This window comes from Pundamilia nyererei, unplaced genomic scaffold, assembly GCF_000239375.1.
Source record: "Pundamilia nyererei isolate P.nyererei 1_Seehausen unplaced genomic scaffold, PunNye1.0 scaffold00156, whole genome shotgun sequence".
In the NCBI taxonomy this organism is placed as follows: Eukaryota; Metazoa; Chordata; class Actinopteri; order Cichliformes; family Cichlidae; genus Pundamilia; species Pundamilia nyererei.
In genome coordinates this window covers 836,674-851,548 of record NW_005187557.1, presented here as the reverse complement: position 1 = coordinate 851,548, position 14,875 = coordinate 836,674, and the positions used below count along the sequence as shown (strand labels likewise).

Below are 14,875 nucleotides of genomic sequence, written 5' to 3'. Positions count from 1 at the left end.
AGTGAGGGTTTACTCATGTTTACCACTGGGTGGCTGTAGCTCGGGAGGTAGAGCAGGTCACCTACTGATCGGAAGGTTAGTGGGTAGTAGTAAGCACTCAGTTTAGAGAAAGTGTGTGATTGGGTGAATGTGGCGTGTTGTATAGAGCACTTTGAGTAATCCGGGAGCGTAGAAAAGCGCTATATAAGAATCAGTCCACTCACTGTCTGAACAGAGTTTCCTCATGTCACTTTTGCGCTATTATGTTCCAGCACATGTTGTTATTACATGGCTTGATTAAGGTACACATTAGGCTGACATCTGGGGCCAGAGCTAAAACTTATCTGAGCCAGCACAGGACCAGCAGTTTGTCTGCAACTGGCCTTTTGCTGGCCCATGTGTTGGCCACCTCTGGTAAACCAGATCTGGGCCACCAAAGGGCCGTCATTCTTTGTGGTATGTGGGCCATGTGTATGCACGTTGTGTGGGCCAGATCCAGGCCATATCAATTTTGCTATGTGGGAATTGAATAACAGCAAAGCTAACTTGAGGCCATATTCATTATACTGTATAAATTAATAAAGGACAATTGAAACGCTTATCCCCCCACCCCACAGAACAGTGGTATTTATAAAGAAATACATTTTTGTATTTTTCACCCCACATTGCAAAGCCATAACACCACAACATCATGATTGGTCAGTTGCAATGATGATTTTGGACCAACATTATTCTGAAAATGCAGAAACAACACTTACACAATCACTCCTCTCCATATGCATTTTTTCCCCCCTGAGAGATGCGGCCACCCCAATGTACAAACGGCTGAACGCTCCTGACCCCTGTGCAGTCCTCATCGCAAGTCACTTGGAATAAAAATGTTGTGCATGAAATATTATTAAGCACACAGCGTGGTGCGGCATCAGCCGGTGATGAGATCCACACATCCAGCTATTTTACTGCCAAAGACAAAGAGAGCGAGAGACGGGAGAGAGAGGGGAGAGGGGGAGAGAGAGAGAGAGAGAGAGAGGGGGGGGGGGGGGAGGGTTGTGCGCAGCGTTGGTGCCAATGGGCGCAGGGCTATCTAATTAAACCCCTACCACGTAATCCCAGCTACACCATCCCCCCGTTTAAATCCACTCCGCCGGCGCATACCACTTAAACACATTGCCCTCCCCTGCCGTCCTGTCCAGCCCAGGCTCCTGGAGGAGAGAAAGCTGCCACCACAGCAGCAGCACCATCACTGATGCCTGTCGCCTGCACGGTATCATGGTTTGAAGGGTTCGGCTGCTGTAGCCAGGGGCCACTAAGTCAGTCACTCAGCCTGCGCGTGTGTGGATGTGTGTGAGCGTGCACTGACAAGCGGCAGTAAGAGCACGCGACCGGTCCAGCGACGCTGTTCAGCCAGGAGCTCCGGAGAAAGTCGCACAAGAGCGAGCCGAGACGAGCATCTCTCTCTGTCCTGCAGCAGGGATACCCTCCTCACCGGCACCGACACTGCCTCGCCTATTCGGGTAAGAGGAGCGGGTCGACGTTATTGCTTCAGTTTAGCTTGCTTTTATGCCTAATGTATTCTAGGGCTAATATTCAGTTTCTGGAAAGCGGCGCAGACGCTTTTGTTTACTCGCGGAAACTGTTCGTCTTCCGGCTGCGCGGTGCTGATAAACCGCGTGAACAGACCAGTCGAGCTGAAGATATTCCCGCCTGTAGTATGTGTGTGTTTTTGACTGTTTGTGTCGTTCTCCGGACATTTCTTTAAAACAAAAGGAGGAGAAAAAAATAAGGCTGTTTTTGTACAGCCAATAGGATGAAAGCAGTGTAGGTCTGCCATTTTTATGAATGATCTTCACGCGGGGCAAAAGGATGGAGGCGCGTGGCACTTCTCTGGAACTTCCCTCCCTGCTCTCAGGTCTCAGGTTTGGGCTGCACTGAAGCCTCCGGAAGAAGAGGCAACATCTTTGCCTGCTGGCTTATTTCTAGCCTGATAGTAAATGCGTTACTAGTTAACCACTGAGTGCAAAGCATTTCCGTTCAGAGGAGCCTACGTTAATCACGCTCTTTAATTGCATGATGCATTTTTGCCTAATGTGGAGTTTATAGAAATTTTAAACTAACATCTTTGTTTCTTTTGTACCAGCTGTGTATGCCTGCTTATCAAATAAGATAGTACCAACAAAGACTAGCCCAACATTTCAGGTTGTGATGTCTTTTTTTCTCTGTGAGTGAGGTTAGTTCACTGTTCACGGTTGTTAACACTTTTCCTGGGCATCCACTGTGATTATTACATATCAATACTGGACTGAGAACTGGGTGGGGTGTGCACAAGAGGGAACCAAGAAACAATGAGTGGGAAACACAAACTTTATCAAATATAAATATAAACTACTAGAAAATTGACAAGTTGGCAAGTTGTCATTGTGAAGAGACCTGCCTGCATAAATATGTATTATGAAGCATGTATGCCCTGTAACAATATGCCAGGGACATTAAAGCACAACATCCAACTCAGGGGCTAACAAAAAGCAGTAAATATGTTGGTAGAATTAAAGAAGAAAGTCATTTTGATTTAAGCACACTTTTGCAATGTGAAGGAGTGAATCAAACCAGTGTGAGGCACATGTTGAGGGAATATTGTAATGGTTTGCATCTCGAATTAGCACACACATTGTTAGAGATGGGCATGTCAAGTAAAATATATATTCAATATTCACTGGGAACTGTTCTTCCACTCACGCTCTAAGCCAATGGTCCCCAACCTTTTTTGTTCCATGCACTGGTTTATGTCCAACAATATTTTCACAGACCGGCCTTTAAGGTGTCTGTATAAATACAACAAAATAAAACCAGTACCAGTACCAAAAAAAGAAGATTTATTCATAACACACGGGAAGAGACCCAGGGAAACTGAGTTAATGATAAAAATGATTAAAAAAAATAAAATAACGCTAAAAACTGATAAAAACCCTGAAAACCATGACTTTCACACGTGAGCCTCAACTCTCAACAACTTACGGACCAGTACCGGTCTGTGGCCCGGGGGTTGGGGACCGCTGCTCTAAACAACTCAGGAATGACTGTTCTGGCTGATGTGTAATGTGCTAGCTTAATGGTGCAACATAACGATAAACTGGACTTCCTCTAAGTTCTGAACGCGTTCCAAAAAATATGTTTTGCTGGCTGTCGTTGTCTCTGATTGTGTTTGCTATTACCTGTTTGTACAGCAGCACCAACTATGACTGTGACAGACACTTTGCCAGTGGAATAGCTGGTAGTTAGTGGGTCATTTTTATTATTTTTGTTGTTTTGTTTAGCTTTAATGGTAAATGGTCTGTATTTGTATAGCTTTACTAAGGACCCCAAAGCGCTTTACACATTCAGTCATCCACCCATTCACACACTGGCGATGGCAAGTTACATTGTAGCCACAGCTGCCCTGGGGCGCACTGACAGAGGCGAGGCTGCCGGACACTGATGCCACCGGGCCCTCTGACCACCACCAATAGGTAACGGGTGAAGTGTCTTGCCCAAGGACACAACGACCAAGACTGTCCAAGCCGGGGCTCAAACCGGCAACCTTCCGATTACAAGACAAACTCCCAACTCTTGAGCCACGATCGCCCTAAACTGCATATTACATTACCACACTTGTTTGGCATTAGTAGTACACTGCATTCAACCACCCAGCAGTAAAATCAAGGAAGATATGTTGACAAGACAAAGGACAGTCATCTTAATGACTGTTTGAGTATTAGAAAATCGTGACTAACCCCAAATGTTACATTAATTAACATTAAATAATATTATTTACAGTGATGCATTAAAGGAAGACAGTGGAACCTTTTTTTTCCAACATAATTTGGACTTATGGTACTTTTAACATAACATATCATTTTTGAAAGGGCAACCCCCCCCCCCCCCCCTCAAGGATGGGGCTGTGACACCCCAGACTCCCTGCTTTAGGTGCACCCCTGTTTAGGACCTCTGCTCTGCTTTTTCCTGGAGATAGCACACCAGCTTCGCTGATAGCACGACACATTGTCTCTGTCTTTTCTTTCCTAAATGCCACACAGCTATTGCTCGCCTTCTGTATAATCCTTTCAGATTTACCATCAGGCTTGGCACAGGGCGCAGACAAGCGAAATCTGTGCAGGCAGTCAGGAATACTCAAAGGAGCCGCATGATTGGCAGCTCATGGTGGGGGAGTGGGGGTGAAAGCCTTTGTGGTCATTCTCTAGCTGTCATTTAGGGCAGCTAATGACGAAGAGAATGATGAGAGAGACCATTTTAACATGGCCATTTTCAGCCCGACCCCAGGTTAATGGGAATGTGGAGGCACGGCCCCAACAAATTGATCCGTGTTTGGGGCTTGTGTTGTAAGGGAACCTGCTGAATTCTGTCTGAAGTGAGCAGAATTGTGCTGCTCATGTTTTTGGTGGGTAGAGGCAGCATTTAGCCTGCATCTGCTTGTCTAGTTGTTACATAAGAAGATAAATGTGCGCTGGAGCACTACTCTCTCAGTCACTTGGACTCATAAGCACCCCCGCCTGCACACACACTTCTAACTCGTGCTTGTATATACACATGAAAAGAGGTTTTAACCCTGAAGCACCTTGCAAAAGATCGATGTCGCAGTCAACGTGTATATCAATGAGGCAAGTGAGTTGCAGAGTTGAGGAAATGGCCTCATTAGTATCTCTTACTCTCTTTGGTGGTTTTTTCACGCATTGCTTCTGTGTGAATAATGCATCCCTTTCTATGTTCTACACTGCAGGCTCTCACATTATGGGAAACAATGTAGCCTTGCTCATTTATGTGACCCTGCTCTCACATAATGCCGCCAGAAATTCTTGACAAGATAGATGCCCCTGACTGCTTGCATGCATGGGAATACATAAGTACGCAGCCTCAAAGTCACTTTCAATTAAGGTTACATGTGAAGGCAGGTCAGCAGGGACATTCAGACTCAGCATCTTGGAGATCTTTCTTGAAGAGACACAAGGAAATCCTGTGAATCTGTGGCGGCGACAGCTCAGGAGGTAGAGCAGGTCATCTGCATGGTTCGATACATCCAAAGTATACTCGGGTAGGATACTGAACTTTATGTTGCATTTCCGATGCAATCCTTGGAGTGTGAATGTGTGTAAAAACAAAGTGCTTGTATTAATAAGGGTGATTGAGGCGTGCTGTTTAAAATGCTTTGAGTGCTCAAGTAGGAAAGTGCTATGTAAGAACCAGTCCATTTATCATGTGACTGAGGCCGGGGAAATGTACATGTCCAAAACAGCTCCAGGCTTAAAGTTGGGTTAACTACCCCGCCCCTGCAAAAGTGTGCTGTTTGTACATCTTCCAGTAACCTGATAGATTCGAAAGGTCAGAGGATTTTTATTTATTTTTCTCTGAAGAGAACTCCAAGGCCTTTCCGGGAAAAAAAAACAATACAAAACAAAACAGTCATTATGCGAAAAGAGAAGAGAGACTTCAAATGAGTGCAAAATGGATCTGTGGTCTGTAGCATAACACAGTAATGGGTGGAAATGGAAATCGTTCAGTTTATCTTTTACAAGAGTGATATTACATTTAATTAGCAAAATGTGAGCAGTCACTTTCCCATGAACCATCATAACTGGATTTTAATGATGCTGTTAGGTACTAATGTACACAAGACTTTCTTCGTTTAAATGATTCATGGCCCTTTGAATTTCTCTTATAAGCAACTTAAATAACCTTTATAGTCAAACTGTGATTTTTCTAAATAAAATTTGAACAGGATTTTGTTGATTCGGTGACACATTGACTCAATTCATTCTGCGAAAGCAACATGATCACCTACTGTACCTAAACCACATAACTAACAAAAACAAGACATTATTAATGCCCCAATAAGTTGGATCATCTTCGTAACGTTGTTACTCGATTGCTGTCATTTTTGTTTCGTAACAATTTTGTATCAATAATACTATAAACCTTTATTGCTTTGATAGAGCCATGCCTCATGTAAGTTAATGACTCAACGTGTTGGCAGGGTTTCTCCATGATTTGCATGTTTCAAATTTTGGTAAATGGACTTGTAATACAAAGTGATTTACTACTTACTCATTGTGAACACTTTAAGTATTTTCTATTACAAGCATCATTTACCCAGTTACAAACATTGATGACAGTTTCTTTTCTATGCCTAAATGCCTTGTCTAACATTCGGGCACACATTCTCATGGATGTATTGGGGGAAACTTGGGGTTCAGTATCTTGTCTGAGGATACGTCAACATGCAGAATGAAGCAGCACGGAGTTGAGCTACCGACCTCCCGATTTGCTCTACCTTCTGTACCACAGTAGAAAATGTGGTATTCGTGGGACCACACTGCTTAAAGTGTTAAAAAGACAAAAATCGTAATTTATTTAGATGGAACCTCAAAACTGTAGCAACTGACAGTAATAATGCTAACTAACAGAAATAGTTTGATAGTAATTTCTTCATGCATGCTCAATCATCCAGGTAAGTAAATCCTCAAAAGTTGATTCTGTTCATCAGATGAACAGAATCAACTTTTTTATAGCGTAAACTATAAATAGTAAATGTGTATACATTTCGCTTCAGAGATATCAACTGAAGTTGAAATGATTCCAAGCTGTACTCTCATGTAATACCACTTTGAATCACAAGGTGGCACAGCAAATCATTTTACACTCACCACCCAGTTGGTGAGTGGTTGGTGGAGGGTGGTCGCTGTTGCCAACCGATTGCAAAGAAGAGGCTGCACCAAAATCCTCTGTGTGGTTGCTTTGGTCGCTAGCAGATTGCTGTTGCCACCAATGGTTGGTGCCCAGACTAATAACAAGGAGATTTTTGGTGCTGCACCGTATTCCTTTTTGCGACCAGTTTCACACTATTGTTTGCCAGCAGCCCCTCTTTATGCCTGTGTACAATGGGCTTTAACAATTGATTTTACAGCAGCTTCCACAAACTTTCCAACTGGTTTTGGAATATGCATTTTTCCCTTGCAACTTGTGGTTGCCATATCATCACTGACTGGTCTGTGAGCCTGTCTGACCGGGGTTTTAACATGGCCTGATTTCCAACATGAGGCATAATATTGTTAAGCTTATGTTAGCTCAGATGGACATAGATCCTGTTTCTGTCACACTTACTTGTTTCTGAAGTTGAAAGAGCACAGATGACACAGCTTCCTAAAAACAAGCTTAGAAATATTAGATTAGTTAGAAGTCATCCATCAAGATAGAAATAGATGTAAATGTTTGAAGCCGACTTAAAAGAAAAAAACAACAGTTATTTAAGTTCAGCATAATCTGGAAGAATCGAAGCTAGTTCATAAAAAGAACCGTTAAAATCATGCCGCAAAGGCAGAGTTTGGTGTGACAGGTACGACGAGCTGCAAAAAAGATTAGATCCTACATTTCCCACAGGGCAAGAGACTAATGTCCACTTTCACCAAGCCCAACTCTCCTTCAAATAACACAAGAAAAATTCAATGAATCCTGTTCTAAAGGTGCTCTGGTGACATCAGTGTGACATTCCAGGGTTACAAACCTACAGAAGGTATTCAACTATAACTGCTTTTTTAGACTCAGTAGCATTTTTTGATTACACTTCACACATGTGTAAAACGAGTGGAGTGCTCCTTAAAAAGACACAAAACTACGTCAAACTTCACACATAGCTTGAGGGTCGTGAATGCTTACATGATCATTATGGGATGAGTGGGAATCAGCAACTCAGACAGAGATGTTTTCATGGTCATCTCTGTGTGTGGATGTGTTTTCACGTGATCTGTTCGGGAGTGGGATGTAACCCACAAGGGTTAACGCAATGTCCATGCATCCCATGTGCGCCGCCGGCCACATAATCTGCTCTGATCCTAGTTGGGAGGGGCGTCTTCTGACTGTCAGACATCCAGTCTGATAATGACTGCGATAAGGCCGAGAGAGCAGCTGATCTGCCAGAGGTGGATGGTTTAAAGCAAAATGCTAAAATCCAAAGATTTTACCTATCAGTCCGAGGTGAACCTCCATTTACTCTGTGGGCTTATTAGAGCATCGGTCCTGGGTAAATTAGCACAGTAGTGCTTTGCATTTTATGAGCATCTTTTGAATCAAGCGAATGAGACATGAAGCTTAATCAAGACTATTGTTCAGGCTCCTTATTGTAAGATCTAGCTACTCTGTCTCAAATCTCTGTCTGAAATCAAAAGGAAACAATCTGAGTTCTGGATTTGACAGAAGTGTTTTGTGACGCTTCTTTTTGTCCTCTAATAAAAGGACCGAAAATAAGTGAAGAAGGAAAGAGCAGGGAGTTAAAACAATAAAGTAGCTAGTGAAAAACAATAAAACAGATCACAGGAAAGCAAGAAGACTCTGAGTGGAGGTTTTATTTATGAAATGACTGTAATTCTGCTTGTTTGCCTCTTGATCTCTCCTTGCCTCTCCTCTTGCCATTAGGAGGCTGAAAGGGCAGCCAATTACTCCCTGAGCTCGGTGTGCAGTTTGGCTAATGAAGCCAGGGGAGGAAAAAAAATGTGTGAGAGCAGGTTCTTTAGCATAAAAGGGCCACAAGCTCTCAACTGATAAGGCGTGGTGGGGAACACACAAACATGCACACGCGCTTCAGATCATATCTCAGTGCAGCTTTATCTTCCATGTCTATCCCAGACCACAAAAATATTTCACTTTAGTGTCTTTAGAGCGATTTCTCTCTTCTTCTCTTCCGTTCAATCAAATCTCTTCCTGTCCATCCACAAAAATACCTCTCTGTCTGTCTCTCTGTCCATTTCAAAAGGCTCCCTAAGAAGCGAAAAGTAGTTTAATTAGTCCCTTCACTCCAAGAAGCTGTACAGTAGGAGAGAAAACAAAAATATCTTCTGTTCTCAGGGCGCTCCCCTGACTCTTCACTCCTCCGGGCCTTCTCTCTCAATTTAGATGCCTCCCTTCCACCTGAACATAATGCAAGGAATTTTATGGAAGAATAACCACCAGCTGTGTCTCCACCTCAGTCTCATAAACATAAACAAAGTGGTGGTTGTTGTCGCGTCTGTGTTTTCTTATTTATTTCTTATTATATATGTCACTCTAATTGTATTGAACATGGAGATAAAATGTTCCCGGTGACAAATTCAGCCCGTGCCTCGGAACAGTCAGTTAAGCGTCGCTCTCCACCAGTAGCCTTCTTGCAGTGCTCCCGCGACAGTAACAGAGAGCCAATCAGAAATAAGAAAATCGATCTGGGATCGGCCGGTTTGTATGCATTTACAAGCAGCCGTAACAACTGCAGACTCATTTCTCCGGCTGCTGGTGCAATCACACAGCAACCTCCTTCTGTCGAACTGTGAGCAAAAGAGCAGCATTATTCTGTGGAGTCTGCTCGGTTACTGTAAATGCGCTTCCTGTCTTTCAGGCCGTGGCATGGTGCTCTTATAATGTGAACAGCTTTTTTCCCCCCTGTTCCCTCATTTGACACAGTCACTTGTATGTTTCTGGAGACTCTTTTTCTTTTGTCTCCTTTGCAGCTGGGAATATGACTTTTTGCATACTGACTGATCACACTAATGAGCACGTATTGATGCTGCTGCTGCTTCAGAGCTGTTGGTTTGAATTACCACTAATCAATGGCATCGTATGAGGAAGGGATCATACAGGTCTGTGGACTCCCTGCGAGTAACTACCTACTGCAACGCTCCCCTGAGTACTACATACCTTAAGGGGCTTTCCTTTTCTGTTTGCCTTCCTACCACCAATAGGAGGGCTAGTGTGACATATTAGTTGGCATAGCAACAGCTAGAATGGTGTCGATGGTAGTAGCCTGCAAAAGGAACTGTCAGAAGGTGGTGGTAGTGCTCCTGAAAAGTGTTTACCAGCCCCCATTAAACAAACAAGAAGGAAAACATGTTACTAAGTTCCAGGTGTGGCAGGTGTGGCGTGGTGACGTTAGAAGCTACTGAACGAGCAGGAGAAGCTTGGAAAACCAAAGACTAATTAGAAAGAACTTAAAATGAAACGTGAGAGAGTGTAACTGCGTAAAGTTAGCCTGTTAGCAGTTAGCAGGGTGGTGGGGAGATCTAGTCGAGTAATTGCCAGGATATCATTTTGTATTTTTTCCCAACTTTCCCATCTGTACTGATTAATCTTTTGGCTCACTGTGGTGAGGGATAGCATCTAGTAAAACACAGGAATTCAGATCCACCTCAGCTGTTTTTACTTACTTTATTATCTAATTTCAGATTCAGCACATTGTTTCACTTTATGTGAATACCCAGTCAGAGGAAATGCTAATGAAGCTTTAACAAATTGAAAAAAACTATTTCTCAGGTAGCTAAGGTCCAAATCCCACTATAATGCCACTGTTATATTTTTTTTCTTATCTGGCAGTTCTCTGTGTCACAGTATTAAAGGCATTCTTACATCCAGACAAATCAGTCTACAGTTACATCACTCAAACGGTCCTCCACAGAGCTGGAGAGTATCTGTCTTGAAATAAAAGGCAAGAAAAAAATCCACAGATGGGGTTCCAAGATCTTTGATAGTTTATTATTCCTTCAGTGTCAATACACAAAAAGGAATACTTCCATTAAAGGTCATAAGATCTCTGAAAAGATTCCTCTGATCCTAAAATACCTATTGATTTGGGCCAGGGCTGAACTGGTGCCATGCAAAATGGTTTACATTACAAACATTATTCTTTTCAGTCATTGATTTCCTTTTCTAATTTGTAGCTATTCTCATGGGGTCAAACATCATTCTGTGACTTCATGATGATAATTGCTGAATCTTTGCAGCACAGTGGCAAAATGCTTTTTCTGACTAAAAGATTATAGCATTATCTTATAGCATAACACTTATACTGTGAAATTTACCCCATAATCATTCTGTAAATAATAAACCACTCCCTAAACTCGCTAGTTTCTGAATGAATGCCGCATAAAAATAATGCTAACTGTAATATCTTCCTTTGTTTCTTCCACCATGAGAAACATGATCGGCTAATTCTCCTTCAAATTACCCTTGACTCTGGGGTTGGCTTAGAGCTGGAGTTGGTCCCTGAGTGCTGCACACAGCTGCCCACTGCTCTTAATACTTGGTTTGGTTAAATGCACATATAGAAAGATTTCCCCATAATAGGATAACCTTACTTAATTTAATATGAATGCTACCTAAACATACTCAATCCTAAACTTAGTTGTGGATTTAATGCCGTTGCTTTCAGCTGTAGTGCTTCTGCTGCATCACTTAACTGATGTCACATGTTACATCAGTGTTTTATGTCCCTGCCTCTGAATTCATATTCAAAGCTGCTAACTTCACATCTCTGTAAAATTGATCCATGGATTTTAATTTTAACTACTTGACTTATTCGAAATTACATTTGATTTATTTTACTGACGTTAAGGCTCTGGGACTACCTTTAGTCTTAATAATGCTACAGATCCAACCGCTGGTGTAAAACTGCCAAATCAAAGATGGAGAGCTAGCTGCTGTGGTGTCACCACAGCAAAAGACCACCCAAAAGCATTTTTATGCTACCATGTTACCTATGAATACGAGATAAGTTCACCCTAATCTGTTCACCCTAAGTGCCTCAATAGCTCAACTTTGGAACATGAAACAGTTTCACGATGCAATGGTTTATACATTAAACTAAACTACTCATGATGCAGTTAAGAAGAAAACTATGCGCCCTTGCAAACTGCTCCTCAGATGGTTTTTGTGATGTATTTATTTTTTTGCCTTGACATACTAAAGAATAAACCAAAATAACCTACTTAATTAAAGGGCAAGGGGGTAGTCCCACTTAAATAGACTAGCTGTAGCTTTAGGATCTGAAAAGCAAAGGTAGTGTTGAAGAGCCTTAAACCTGTAGACTTTCTAATAGCCAATAGAAGGTTTTTTTCTGGTTTGAAAAGGAAGTCTGATTCTATAGACACCTATGGGAAAATGGCACGTCTGCTGTCTTGCCCTGAGACCTCAGTAAAATGTTTCCCAACACATTTACTGTCTCTGTCTTTAGTTACATTTTATTGAATACAACACAATGTTTGTTTTATGAATTTTGGTCCCCATTAGAGGATAAGTAGGGTGGGCCCATAGTTATTCTCATATGAGCATGCAGTGTCACGTCCACTCTTCAGTTTCCACTATCGTCAAGATGTTGATAGTGGAAATTTTCTGCCCAGGGCTTCACAACAGAGCTTCACTGACCACCAGTTGCCATCTTTTATATACAGTCTGTGCCTAAAACACTTACCGGTACACTCCAAGTTGAGGTTTTCCGTTATGGACTGAATTTGTTTTTCAGAAGCAAGTTAGATCTTTGCTGTAGCTCAGAACAAAACTGTACCTTGTTCTTGTAAGTCAGATACTGGGTTGAAATAAGCTGTTTTCTTGTGAAGCCTTTTGAATTTTTTTTCAAATGCATTTTTCCCAAAGGATCCCGCCTTGAATTTAAATGCTGAGTACATTAAACATGCACTGTTTACAGTAAACAAGAAAAACAAGAAGCAGAGCTAATTTCATTTTTTTTTTTGCCTCAATTTATACCCTGGTGCAGTAAGGAATCTCTCTTCCAGTGGTTGCATTATAAAAACGAGTAACCCGAGCAGTGGCTAAGCAGCACGAATTCTTTGCTCGGTGTCGATGGACTGATGTGTGAGCTTCACAGCCTGCAGGAGACAAAGGAGTAGGTAGAGTGTCAGAACAAGAGAGTCTACAAGCAAGAGACATGAAGTTGCCTGAATGCGTGAGCGTGCCCTGCACTTCAATACACTTCAAGTCACAGCACTGCATTGTGGGATATCTTCATCATGCAGCTATCGGCGAGACGCGATCGTTTCTGAAGGGGAAATTCTTGCTGAGCTGGCTCTCTCCCTTCACGGCAAAGGCTGAGGGTGGGCTGGACTTTTATTTAATGCTTCCTCTGTTTTCATGGCTGGTTCAGTGAATCTGAAAGTGAGACATCTATAATGTGGGAAGGTGTGGAGTGTGTTTTTTAGCTGTCCCTGTGTCTCCTGTCCCAGGCTTAATCCATCTCTCTGCATATGCAGCACTGCATTTAAGAAAGGATCTACATACATTCCTCACTCTTGAATTGTTTAATGTGGCTTTACTTGTCTTTTTATCTTAAGCAGACCAGGGCAAGCAAACCGGCTGCACATTCAGGGACGCGTCATCAGCTACATTCAATCAAACATCGCTGTGACAAGAGAGAAGTCACAGTGAAATAGGCAAGGCTGAGCAGGAGGTAGATTATGGTTGTGAGAACACAAAGTGGGGGTTAAATCCTCTTTATGTAAGTATGTTTGAGGGCAATGTTCTTTGCTTCATTTTAATATGGTGACTTAAGGGCAGGATCTCTCCCTCTTCTGCAACAGGGATACTCATCGGAGCTGGAATCAGTGTAATCACCAAGTGTAACACAGGGAATTTGAATTTGAGGCTCTTCTTAGGACAACTCTGCGTTATGTACAGATAATAGGATTATTCTGAATAGCAGCCAAAGACATGCAATGACGAGTAAATATTACATGTTCTTTCTTTAATGACAAGAAAGTTTTAAGAAGTAATATTGTCAGAGCATTGGAACAACATTAGTCTAAATTATTTGGACAGTGCAAAATGGAAGTGATATGAATAAAAATGAATGTCTTTACTCGACATACTGTCACATAATGTGTGAAATGAAGCAATATGGCACCTACAGTTCTCCTACACATGCTCTGCAAACAGAAACACTGCCAGGTTATATATATTTTAAGTTCCATTCAGTACATTCTGCTTTGTGAGTCACGCATTTCCAAAGGATGTGTGATCTCCATATGATGGCTGATGCGAGGTGGAATTCATCCAAGAAGTATGGGGGGGGGGGGGTTGCTGGTGATTTTCTTGGACAATTAGCAAATGTCACAGAGAACATGCAACGTCGCCACGAGAGATGTGGTAGAGGAAGAATGAAGGGAGCCAGATATGGGGGAAATGACGTGGAAAGCTAAACAGAGAGCGAGAGAGAGGGGACAAAAAAGCGAAAGGGTCGCAACCTTGTCGTCAGTGTTTGTGCCAGCTAGCAGCTGGAAAAGACTGATGCTCCTGCCTCTCCCATCTGCCTTTCACACCCCGCCCCGCCAACCATCAGCTCCACATGACCAAAGCTTCTCGTTTCTCTTCTCATGTAACTGTGACTTTTTCTGTTTTCTATCACCCGCCTTAAGATCAATCTTAATTTCACTGATGAATAACTTTTGTCTAAGTTTCCCACACGACTTTTTTTCTAACGATAACGAGGCGATAACTAAATAAATACTAATGCAGTGAAAAATCCACGATGACATGCATTGACACTTTCTTCATAAATGAGACGAAAAATTACGCAGATTGAAAAGCTGTTTGCATAAAAACATACTTGGTTTTTCCAAAAAAGGCTCAGGCTGGGGTCAAGTACATTAGAGGGTTACCTAGGCAACTTGAATGTCCATTTGCCACTGAATTGAGAAGAGTCACTCTTTCTTTCGGACACAGCTTTATACCTAACAGGGTTAACAACTTTAAGGTGTCGCTGTCCATGTAGCGTTAATAGTGTGGTTTTATTTTGTTTTCTTTGTTGTTCTTTGTTTCCTCACTGTAACCATCATAGGCAAGCAGAATATTTATTTTTTTATTCTTATTAGGTTGTTCTCCCAAGTCAGGAAACAAAGAAGATAATAATTATAAAACTATACACACATATAAAAATAAATAAATTCCCCACTCGCCCCTGTGGGTGGTCAATCCTTCAAGCTCGGGTCCTCTACCAGAGGCCTGGGAGCTTGAGGGTTCTGCGCAGTATCTTAGCTGTTCCTAGGACTGCGCTCTTCTGGACAGAGATCTCTGATGTTGTTCCCGGGATCTGCTGGAGCCA

The 14,875-nt window shown here is 42.3% G+C and overlaps 1 protein-coding gene across 1 annotated transcript in view; it reads left to right on the top strand.

Moving 5' to 3' along the window:
• The first annotated feature begins 1,039 nt into the window (after positions 1–1,039).
• Positions 1,040–14,875, top strand: part of LOC102196757 (hippocalcin-like protein 1) — a 53,735-nt gene continuing 39,899 nt past the window's right edge. The window contains exon 1 of the mRNA XM_005745241.2: positions 1,040–1,493. The gene's annotated coding sequence lies outside the window, so the exon portion shown is untranslated. The remainder of the gene's footprint in view (positions 1,494–14,875) is intronic.